The 12,727-nt window shown below is 38.6% G+C and overlaps 1 pseudogene across 1 annotated transcript; it reads left to right on the forward strand.

The window, feature by feature from the left end:
• The first annotated feature begins 5,498 nt into the window (after positions 1 to 5,498).
• Positions 5,499 to 11,683, forward strand: LOC146497988 (uncharacterized; annotated as a pseudogene). Its single transcript, XR_014870937.1, has 6 exons — positions 5,499 to 6,171; positions 7,538 to 7,604; positions 7,712 to 8,421; positions 9,261 to 9,892; positions 10,034 to 10,091; positions 11,365 to 11,683. The product of XR_014870937.1 is annotated as an uncharacterized LOC146497988 (transcript).
• The last annotated feature ends 1,044 nt before the right edge of the window (positions 11,684 to 12,727 follow it).

Raw genomic sequence — 12,727 nt, forward strand, 5'->3', positions numbered from 1 at the left:
GCAGAAGAAAATCCATCAACACAATTAAAAAGAAAATTAACAGCTCGTACACTGAACCCACTTTATTTCTGTGGCATTTAAGTAGAAAGTAGATTATGTTAAAAGTGAGCCTTTTTTGCTATTAGCTGGATTATGTTACCTGTGGTTAGAAGCAAGCCAACTTGTATCAAGACTGTATGCTACACAAGAACGCAAATCAGATTATTTTTCAGATTTTGCCTTGAACTTAAGAAAGTGAGAGGGAACAAGCATTTGCAACATTAAAACTATCTGCCTAAAGTTGTGCACATTTTTCCTGTGCTACAAGATGGTTCTGACACACGTGAAACATGGACACCGGACCTCTTGGGGTGTTTTTGGTGTGTGGATCCTCTGTGTTTGGGCTGGGAATTCCAGTCTGCTCTCAAGTGAAACTGGAGATGGAAATTTTGATTTGGGTGGGATATGGGGAATGTGGAGGCCAGCTCATCATCACAGACAGAATAAAAGATGACATAGCTTCTAGGTCTGAAAAAAAAGTAAGCCTTAAACCTGCATTCTCTCCAATGGGCAGCAGGAGGCGATTCCTTTGGATAGAAATCAAATTCCGCTTGTATGAGAGTCTTTGGCCCCTCACCTTTTTTTGATCTGTGACATTATTAAACATTTCCTAGATGGGTTATGAGCTGAATATTCTATTCAACATGATGTCAAAATAACAGTTAAGTCGATTTTGTGAATTTGGATCATTCTACGAGTCAGAATGAATGATAATCAGAGCACTTTGGATCAGAACATAGAGTGTCCTCAGTCTGTATTTCAAATCACATTCAGTTTCAAAACAGTGACATGGCAACAACAAAAATCCCAGCTTGAGGCTTAATAACAGGACTTCACACATCAGCTGGTAACATCAGGACAGCAGTCATAAAATCATTTTTAGACAGGTGCTATGAAACTGAGTAACATCTCCATCAGTGATACACACAGCTGCTACACAGTCTGATGTTCACATTTTTTTGGAGCACATTTTAAAAATTCAGCAGCACGTGCTGTATGAAAGAGTCAGTCCATCAAATATTAACTAAATTTCTGATCTAAATAACAAAAGCTGTTAATTAGTAAAACACAAATTTGTCCACAGCATTACAAAGAATTTATAATTCTGTGTCCAGCTCTTTAAATCGTCCTCATGTGTTGCAGTATTTTCACTGCTTTACTGTTCACGTCTGTTTTCTTCTCATTCACCTCTGATTTTTGTGGCTAAATTTTGGACATATATATGTTTTGGTGTAAAATTGTAGCTTTTCAATACTTTTCTTTTGTATATATGAAATACTTTTAAGAAATATATCTTTTTAAAAGCAGCCAGTCTGCCCACTTCCAGAATGTTTTTTGGGTTTCTTTTTTTTCGCATGTTAAAATTTGCAGCAATATTTGAACATGAATATCTCAAAACCTATTAAAGCCTGAAATTTTTATTGTCCGTTCTTACCATAAAAATGACTCAGGACGTGTAATCTGGAATAGACAAAAGAATATCTGTGTTTGGGCAAAGTAAATATAAAATAAATAAATAAAGCCATCCTGTAAAATCCCATATTTGAGCACACATTGATTTAAAAAAAAAAAAATCACTAGTGTCAATTTCAGAAAAATATATTGTTGTATGTCACAAAAATACTGAAGGAAACATGCAGAATACTTTTAAACATGTTAGTCAACATGAAAAAACATGCAATTTTTATCAAAATGTTAGGCTATATTGAGCAAATATGACAAGTTGTGACAAAAACAAAAATATCAGTAGATAGTCCTGTCTGAACAGAACAACATTCTCAAAGTTTTCCAATGGCACTCCAATTATAGCCAAGAAAATAATTTTGTTAAATAGGTGCATATTTTTCATTCATGCGCATTTCCCTAGAGGAGTATAATAATCCAGGCAAAGCTTAAAAAGACTTTCCTGACACTTGAAGCTGCTACACACACATGCATTCAGCCACTACATTTCCAAGTAGATCTGCGGCTGTAGTAGTGTTTATTTTCCTCTAAGTGGCAGTGTGTCCCATGACGATTACTGTATGCGACTGTCTTCTTGATGTGCCATCAGGACAAACGTTACTTAAATGATTATCTCCTAAAATATGTCATTACTGATTACCAACCTGCTGCAGGTAAATGTATTAGAAATCTGTCAGTTTTGGTACATTGTACACTGTAGAGGCCTGTGCTTAATGTTACTGTTTAATCCATGAGCTGATTTCTTGACTTGACAAATTTGATATGTTTTAAAAATATGTAGGAAACTATAAAAGAATCCCATAATGGTAAACTGTGTGTAATATTTCACCCACACTAAAACTAAACGTTCATCATTCATAAGATCTAAAGAATGTTTTCTTTATATATATATATATATATATATATATATATATATATATATATATATATATATATATATATATATATATATATATATATATAAGAATTATTCATATATGCTCATATTGTAGCACCAAGGTTTACTTTAACCACTTCCAAATGTTTTGTTGCTCATTTGCAGAAGCAGTAATTCTGCATTTTAAGCGAACACGCAAGCAGCCCTCAGTGGATTTTGTGTGGGTGTATGCCCTCTCCAGTTTCAAGAAACACGAGCATAATGGAGGTCTTCGAGTTTCAAGGAAAATAAAAAGCACAATGCAATACCTTTCTCTCCAAACACCCCCCCCCCCCCTCCCCAATCAATTTGAAAGGAAAAACCACTGGTGAATGACAGCGTGCAGCTTTTTTATAGTGTCTGGCTGAATTCTGATATTTTTCAATAAAATAACTAAAAAAATCCTGTTGAAGGAAAATATTTTCTGCCCGCCACAAGCCTGAAGTGTAATCTCAGCGCCTGGCACAAACATTTCAAGCTCTGTGTTTCTGTTAAAGGTGCTTAACCTCAGCTGCAGGAGCAGATGCTGCACACCTACATTAGCTGGTGCTGTGTGGGAGGGGTACGCATTTGGCTTGTTCCCACATGAGGTGCTAGAAATTGCGGCTGTTTCACACTCACATGGGCAGCTGTTGATGACAGTTTTGAGGCTGAGAAATAAACAGAATTTGGTTTAAATAAACTGTTTTTGCAGTAACGTCTGCATTTCCTAACAAAAAGACCTTAAGCGGCCTCATAAAATCATCGTTAATCATGACTTTAAACTTTTTTTTAAAATCATGCGGTCAAGTGAAATATAATTGTTATGTTCAGATGACAGGTCTCTCTTGGAAAATGAGTAATATTTTTTACCTGTATAAACAAAAGACTAATAATAATTTAAAAAAAGATTGCTCAGTTATGTCAAAAAGATTTTATTGGTTGTTGTAATTTTTACAACTGCATGAAGATCCAAATGTCTACCATGTTCTGAGACAATTCAATTAAAATACTTCTTTTTTAAATTACCAATATTAATGGCATAAAATCTCTCAGATAGATAAGGACTTTATTAAGTGCACACAGGGGGGAATTCACTTGTTACCACAGCACAAGAGTCATAAGGTAAAGGTGAAATAGAAATATATTGAAAAACAAATAAGTTACAACTGCAAATGTTAAAATCAATTAAAATACAATACAAGACTAATTTGTACTTTTTTTTTTTAATCAATTGTACCATATACATTAAAATAAATTACACTACATTAAAAGACATGTCACAGTACAGGACCTGTGATAGCCCTTCATCCTACACAGGGGTTTTAACTCTCTAATACTGAAGGAGCTGCTCAGTCCCTCCATTTGGGAATTAGTGAAAACTCTTACCCATGATGGGATAATTTCATCATAACACTTTATTGATAAAGCACTTTTTAGAAATAACAAACAGGGCTGATCAAAGTGCTGTACAATAACAGCAAATGTAATAGACAAATACAGGCCAGGGGTGAAAGATACAGATCCAAAGAAAGAGCTATAGAAGTTAAACAACAAACGAGCGGATAAAAAGTAACTTAAAATCTCACACTCACACATCTCAAAGGCCAGGAAGTAAACGTGTGCTTTTAAAAGAGATTTAAAACAGCAAGTGAAGTTATGAAGGATCCTGCCTGACATGTAATGGGAAATCATTCCACAAGTTTGGAGCCATAACTGCGAAAGCTCCGTCACCTCTGAGTTTGTGTCGCGTCGTTGAAACAAATTAAAGAATCTGGCCTGCTGGCCTAACTGAGACAAGAAATTTGGGTGCAAAAGTTGCAGATAAAATGGTCTTTCAGTCAGTGTGAGTGTCACAATCTAGGTTAAATTTGGAAAAGAAAAAAATTGGCCATTTTGGGAAGTTTTCTTATGGAGTGTGATGTGAGACGATTGATAGCCATGTGTCTTTCTTATAAATATGACATTATCTACAAGAAATATTTCCTTGATTGTTAACGGTCAGCTCAAACACTTATTATTTGATTTATAGTCTTTGTGATGGGAGTCCTGCTGGGAAAGACGCACCCAAAGCAAAGAAATCACACAAAACTGGACCCTGTGAGCCCTTCCTGTTATTTATGTCACAAAGGAACCTGAAATTCACATGTAAGGAGATTTGCTCATGTTCAGTGGCAAAAAATGGTGTTGAACCACATTTTAGTGGCTCATCACCATCACCACTGGAGTCCGACTTCACTGCAGCTTGCTAGGCAAATGCATGTGATGCCTGCAGTTCGGGCTTCACGTGTTTAGCGTACGCCTGAAGTAAAACATAGCCCTCTGTGCTGCTCGACCAGGTCGGCATCACCACGATTCCAAAAATAAAAATAAAATGGAAACCGGACCCACCATCTAGATATTTAAAAAAAAACAAGCAAACCACTTCAACCTCAATTAAAACACCCTTATTATTTGTGTAATCTGTATCCTGTGTTTGTTGAGTCTTTTCTGTAGATTCTTGGCAGCTTTGGACATCAGCAGTTCCTCTGCAGTGTGCCACTTCCTGTCAACCATGTCAACAACAGCGTGCAGGACAAAAGTTGGGATTCTCACTCTTACATTTCATTTTAAATTGCCTGTGTGTGTGTGTGCCTTAGTACATGTTTGTGTTATGACAGAGGGAAGTGTGCTGACGTCATTGTGTTGGACTGAGACTCGAAGCATCAAAGAGCCACAGAATAAGACTCTTAGAGGTGCATCAGGAGCCATTGTCCTCCTTGTCAGCTGCGTGATGGAAATCACTGTTTATGATCCCATGAAAGACGAATTTGGCAGATTTACAGGGAAGCTCCACACATTCAGTCCAGTGAGGTCCTTGGAGCCCATTGGTATTTGGGGTTTTTCAGCAGGCTTTAAATTCTGACTCAACCAATTGCAATGAGGTGCAGTTCGCAAATTACAGTAAGAGAATTTATTTATTTTTTCCCAAGAAAACATTTGGCTCATAAAGCATGCAGAGAGGTCATCGTGTGTTTGATAAACTCTGCATAGGTGTGGACAGCCAACGGAGGGAGGAGACTGGGAACAGGCCCATTCCCATTATAGGAAATGTGTGGCCAAAGGTGTTTATAAACCCTTGCCCAAGTTTACACCCAGTACACAATCGTTTCTATTCTCTTGTAGCACAACTGCAAAGAGGAAACGTCTGGTCAGGATCTGCAGCATATTGGGCTTCACTGGAAGCCTTTACAAGAAATGGGGTGTGAAATCAGCCGGACAGTCTGAAATAATTCAGCATTATCATCTGTCTCCTGGTAACTCTCAGATCTTGGACTTGCTTTAAGCCCTTCGTTTTGTTTTTGGTTTGATTTTTTTTACTCTGCTTTAGAGCACCCATGTACAGCAGCGGCTATTCCCAGGTCTCCAAGCACAGCCCACAGGCTAAAAAAAAGATGCAGTACCGCTCCAGCAGCAAGAGTTGCGGCTACTACATGCGTATCGTCTTCTTCTTCTCCTCGCTCATTCAGTCTCTTATCATAGTTAGCCTCGTGCTCTTTCTTGTCTATGGTAAGACGCAGGACTCTACATGCCAAGAACGCACGCAGGACCTTGAGGAGCGCTTCAGTCAGCTATCCTTGGACAATGTGGCTCTCAAGAAGCAGAGGACAAACTTGACCAATTTCCTCAATGTCACCCTGACTGCGAAGGCTCAGCTCGACTCTGACCTGACAACACTGCGTCAGTACACCAATATGTCAATTCTGTATTTCCACGAATGCGAACAGAAGAAGGTGAGGAACTGAGCTTTTTTACAATACCTATATCTTTCTTCTACGTCTACCTTCTTATGTGTTATTTAATTTAATTAATGAAGCTTTCATCTTTTTAATAAGTAAAATTACAGATGACAGGAAAAGATAACCAATACACCTGCAATGCTTTAGCCAAGTTGATGCAAAATAATAATAGAATTAATAATATTTCATTTGTGCTTCACAGCTTGATGAACTGCACATTAACGATAAATCTACAGGTTCAAACATACAAACTGTCAAATATACGGTCTTACATTCACTGCTGCATGCATGCTTACGCACACACATCAGAAAAACAAGAATAAAAAAAAGCTATAAAAATGAGCTTTCATCATTCATTCAAAGCAAACCACATATTCAGCCAGGCTGAGGATGGCTGTTCCAGAGTTTAGGAGTCACAACTTCGAAAAGCGTGAACACCTTTAGACTTGCCAACGACTGGAGAGTCCAGCTGATGGAATAAGGTCTCAGCGATCTGCTGTAGAGGCAGGAGGCTGGCTTTGTACCAACTGAGCCTTGTTTAAATGCCACAGCTTACCTAAGTATTGCTGACCATTTCCATCTCTTTACGGCCAAGCTGTACCTATCTTCTGATGGTCAATCAGAGCTCTACATTGATATTAATGAAATTTGAAAATGAATTCTGAATTTCTCAGTGAATGGCAGCAAGATTAAATGTAATATTCGAGTGCTGGCGAGTTTTTTGTTTGCACCAGTTAGAGACAGGCTAAGGAGGACACAGAGGTGTACATTCAGGGATTTAAGATAATCTGGACGGGGGGGGGGGGGGGGGGGCAGCACGACATAATGACTGACCTCCTCAGAAAAGCTGTCAGGTCCAAACACCAGAACCTCAATTTTGCTGGCATTAGGATGCAAGAAATCTAAAGATATCAAATTAGTAATGGCAGTGAGGCATTTACCCAGGTGGTTATACACGTTAAAAGGTGAAAGTCTATGATAGTTGTACCTGTATTTGAGTTTATAGGCCATGCTGAGGATTTGGTAAATGTTTGTAGATAAATTATATGAACCCCAGTGGTTAGGGTGAAGATGGTCCTGGTAAAAAAAAAAAGCTCCAAGAAGTTACGCAAGGACATAAAATTGTCCACAAAGGGAATGTGTCCATTCCTGCTGTATAAAAGTTGGCAGAGACCGCTGAACTTCACACCACCAAAACTGGAGAAGAATCAAAATGATCATAGATCCATAGAACTTTAGCTCAAATGGCATAATATTTCTTGCGACTGGCAAACCTGAAGTTTTAAAAATGTGTTTTTTCACTCTGTTTTAGAACAAATCCCTAACACTCTGTTTGTTTTGTTTGTATTAATGTCAACAGCAACAGCTCAATACTGAGCTGCTCTCATGCAGACTCTTACGATCGTACCCATGCCCCATGCAAAGTGGTAAATATGATATGTCTTCAGTGCAAGCCCCAAAATAAATACATTAATGCATTTCATGCAGCCGTGACTTACTTTGTATGTTGTTTTTCTTTTCTATTTTTTTAAAGCTACAAATTTTAATACTTGTAACTGTGGGGTGATTGTCGAACAACTGAAAGCTAGGTTTCAGCTTGTGAGTTCCAACTTCACCCAGTCAGTGCAAGCCATGAAGATGGAAATGGAGGAGATTGCCAAAGAAAGGGACAACCTCAACTTGGAGACTATCAAGCTGAGGAGGGATATCGCCACAAAAGAAAAGCAGCTGCAGATCTATGAGAAAACATCCAAAGATGAGTTTTCCCAGTCCTTGGGTTCGGTCTACAATGTTTCCAGGGCTTTTCTGCACAAGATCGATTCCCTCTTCCCTGCACACATCGCCTTCCAGCTCACCTGTCCAAAACAGAGGGAACACCTGGAACAGATCCGCTCCAACTGCAGCAACCTGTCCAGAGAGGTGGAAGACAAGCTCCAGCGTTACATGAATACCGTGGGAAATCATGTGGCAGGCATCCAGCATGAGAACATCCGCTTGAAGGCTGAAAACTGGCGATTCGCTGAAGACTACCGCTCGTGCAGCCAGGAGCGCTCAGGTATGGTTGAGCAACACAAACAGAACCTAGACAAACTTCAGCAGAAGCACGATCAGGACCAGGAGAGACTCCTGAGGGAAAAGAAGAGGCTAAGCGGAGAGAAAGAAGTCTTAGAAAGCACCGTCAATTATAAAACTAAAGAGATTGAGAGCCTTATGCAGCAAATCGAAATTCTCACAAGTCCCAAGGTAAGAAAGAACACTCAAGACTGATCGATATGCTACACAAGCCCTGCTTTTTGAGTTTTTTTGTGTTCTTAAATATCCAAGTTATATAAAAACTTGGATATTTCAGGAAAAAAAACCACTTAGTCATCAAAAACCTAATTTAATTTTCAACTGAGTCCTTTATCCTTCCAAAGCTTTTCTCAGGGGAACTCAATGACAACTGCAGACAGAGATTCATGCTATTATGAAAAGTGATCCCATGCAATTTGTCTGTGTCTGTATATTTTGTTGTAGATTTTCCTATAAAACTATTGAGAAGTGCAATGATCTGCATTTATTGATACAGCAACTAGCTGATTTTGTGCAAAAGCGTTAGCATTGCTGTTAATGACAGCCCCTGCAGTACAGAGCAAGTGCAGGAATGCTAACATAGAAAAAAGCCCATGCCTCACCTCTTTGAGATAATGAGGTGTTATATAAGGTGGATGAGATCAAAGCAGCATGACTGGTTGTTGGAAATGATCCAGCCTCAACTCCAGCAAGTGCAGAAGATGAGGGGGGAGCAGGGTATTGTCTGCCAGTAAAAAACTAGAGGGCAAAGAGGTGAAAGCAGGCAAATGTTTCTGCCTTTCATGTTAAGTGTCTGCTATTGTCTGAGGAGAAAATATGAACCTAGATATGAAGCTTAGTGCAGTTTTGTGATTACTGAGGAAAAATGTAGTTTTTTCTTAAAGCAGAACATGATTTCATTGTTTTTATATTTTCTCTTGATTCACATGTTTTGTTGTGTTATACATGAATGAAAATTGAAGGCTCTATTTTCTCTCATGTTAAAACTGACCATTTTTTTAATTTTTCAGACAGGGTTTGGATATACTGGAGCCCTGGCCCATCAGCCCGGCACACCAGTACAGAATCGCTGGGGTGCCGGCTCTAATTCTCCAAGCTCTACCAGTTTCGGTCAGCAGGGTAAGACAGGGTCAACTGGACTGTTAGGCCAAGGTTCTAGCTCACTTGGATCATTCAATAAACCTGCATCAACTCTACTGGGTGCAACTGGAGCAAGCTCCTCAAATACACCCTTGTCCACTGGGTCAAGAGTCAGCTCTCCTGGGTCAGGACTTAACAATCCAAATCTTAGCTCAGGTGGAATAGGCTCAAATAACCCATCATTGAGTGGGAGAGGCTCTTCTTCCATCGGGTCTTCTCTGGGTCATCAGTGTCTACTCCTAACCTTAGCTCAAATTCGTTTTCCTTGAATAAGCAAACATCAAATACAAGAAGCTCTGGCTTAGGATTAGGTTCATCCTCCTCCTCTTCCTCCTCCTCCTCCTCATCATCAACAAGTAAACTACCTTTGGGCTTCCTTGGTTTGGGAGCAGTAACTCAGGTCAAAGTAAAACACCAAGCATACCAGGGAAAGGAACGTCAAGTGGTACCAGTACTGGAGCTGGATCGCCATTTGGTGCAGGAAAACCCAATGGAATGACAGGTACACCCTTTGAGCATAAATAAATACATTTGTTTTACTCTTATTTATTATTCTCACTGTCAAACATCTACATTTATATGATTAATAACTCATGGCCGAGGTCATGATAAATCGCTATTTTCTTATGTTTTTAACAAATAGGCAACATCGCTCAGCACATACAAAATCTACAACGCCTGATCAACCCGCCTGGCCCACAGTAAGTATTTTATTTATTCTCTGAGGATTATGATTTATTGCAAGTGTTTGTAAGTTGCTGATTGCTGAGTCCTCCTACATGACCAGGAGGTGAGCAACCAAGATGGCACACGGGTTCATCTTGAGCCCTGAAAGTTCTTACCGATGTTGCTAAGTGAACGCCTAGCAACAGGCTAAATGACCTCATTTAAGCATTTCTCCAGCTATCTATCTGCGTGTGCATCCACAAAAGCTGAATGGCACATGATATATTATTGCATCATCATGTTGCCTAGCAACCACGTAGAAATAGGTTAAAATGACCCTTTTTATGCATTTATAAACATTATAAAAGCATTGCATCATTTTCCTTTCACGGTCAACAGCACAACCAGGCCAAATAATACTGTAGAATGGGCATGTACTGGTATTTGTTATTATACTAATGTTCAAAAGGTAGGCAACAGTAAGAAAAGTGCAGGTTCTTAAAGAAAGGCGCAGGGCAATAAAATATGACACTAAATGTTGTAAATGACCATTATTAATGCAGGGATTATTTTTAAAAAATAGTTAAAATCAACATCAGCCATCACTTATGTTTTACTTAATGCTGAAAAGTGTGCTGATTAAAAAAGCAATGACTTTGACTTGTTGAATGTCAGCCTTTTGGGTTTGATTATAGAATCATAAAGACATACAACAGGGTATAATACTCTGTTCGCAAACCTGCACAGTCTAGCTCTTACTAAATTAAGTTGCCAGCTGAAGACCTGCAAGTCACTCAAACTAGAAAACACTAGTGGGTTATTTGTGCACCAGATAAAATTGAAGAAGCAATGCAATTGCTTATGTACGTGAATGAGGCAACAGCCTGTGTGGGTTTAAGTCTGCTAAATAGCCAAGGTCGAGCATTTTTTAAGCAAATGTGCTGCTTCTTTAATCAGCATGACAGATTTTAAGCCTCTGCTAATGTGATTAATTGGCCTTTTTAGACAACCAGTTTTTTTTTTTAGGTAACGCAATGTGCGATGGAACACCTTACCAAAAAAATTTGGATTTGGTAAGCGGTGGAGTGAATACATAAATGTTTTTAAAATAGGTTTATAGGTTATTTCTAAATAGTTTATATCAAAATTTTCTAGAAGACCCTTGTGTGTTACACAGATTATCACCAAAGTTATCCTTTAACAAAATGTTGCAGGTTTGATGCACTTCCACTTTATATACAAATACCAAATTTTTGTCCTTTCGTTCTTTCTTTCTTTCTTTCTTTCTTTCTTTCTTTCTTTCAACAGGGAGCAACAAGAAGTCTCCAGAATGCTGGGTTAACCGTATCATTTTTATAATCTGTTGTTATCTGTTACACATGGCTTCTCATATTGAGTTCTCACATTGTCTATACATAAACGTACTGTATAATACGCTCTGCTTACGACAGGTAATGTTTCAGTATGCATGTATGAAATCCATTCCAATAACTTGCACTTTACATTTAAAATGTGAAGCTTTGTCATCCGTGTATGAATAATGGCATCTAGTATTTAGTATATAGTATTTTTACACTGTAAATACAAAGATAAAAATAAAGGTCTTGTTTAAGCCTAAGTATGTAAACTGTGCCTCTAGTCTCCATTTCTCTGTCTCCTTGTCTTGTTCTTTATAAACAAAGCTATTTAAAATATTATCCCATTCAGATCCGGAAAGAACTGTTTGTTCTGTGTGCGTCACCTATTGTGTAACTAATTGTCTGCAGCTGACTCCCAAGCCCCTCCTGTGACAGCTTATTGGCAACACAGTTTAATCCTTCCAACATGTTTTATGTTTACCTGCCAACTTGTTAGTATGGATGCAGAGACAAATGGTAGGAATCTTTTGACAAGCACTTAAAACAGTGCGTAACCTCCTTACGGCAGAGAACACGGATATCCATAATCTAAATAAGATCTTAAAATACCTCTCATTGAAAAAAAAAAACAGGTGGGGAAAAGACGGAGCAATCGCTACATGATGAGTGGTCTGACCACACCTTAAACAACCCTTAGACATAGCAATCAGATTTTATCTTCTTTCTCCGATCACAGCCTGAATATTAATACAACAGCTTTAATACAGACAAAAATATAAACAAAGCTACTGGTCTTGGATTAGTTTCATACAAAGGTTAGTTTTATTTGGACCCCAACAGTGTGGAGCCAACATGGTCCAGTGGGGAAAAAACATCTTGAGAACAGACAAACATCCTGTTCAAAGAACTGTGAAAGGATGGGGACATGCTGTTAATTCAAGAATCAAAAGGGTATTTGTATTGGTGCCAATTAAATACAGCACTTAGGCTTGGGCGAGAGGGATAGGATATCCTTTGTTTAACAGTAATGTTTTCCACATTTAGGATGTGAAATGCAGGAGCGCCAATCAGGGTATTAAAGGTCAGATGGTTGGATGCTACTGGGAGTCTCTTTATTGGATGCGATGGGACACAGGATGTGTTAAAACTACTTACTGGAAAATTATCTTGATGATGCTGATCTGAGCAAGTCTGTTTCCTGTCATGTCATCTCATTTTCCTGCCCCAGTACATCATTTGTGTATTCTATGTGCACAGTTCACCACTGAGCATTGTCTGACTGACACAGTGGTCAATAACAACAATTGTTATGC

The sequence above is a fragment of the Neolamprologus multifasciatus genome, chromosome 18 (genome assembly GCF_963576455.1).
Source record: "Neolamprologus multifasciatus chromosome 18, fNeoMul1.2, whole genome shotgun sequence".
NCBI lineage: Eukaryota > Metazoa > Chordata > Actinopteri > Cichliformes > Cichlidae > Neolamprologus > Neolamprologus multifasciatus.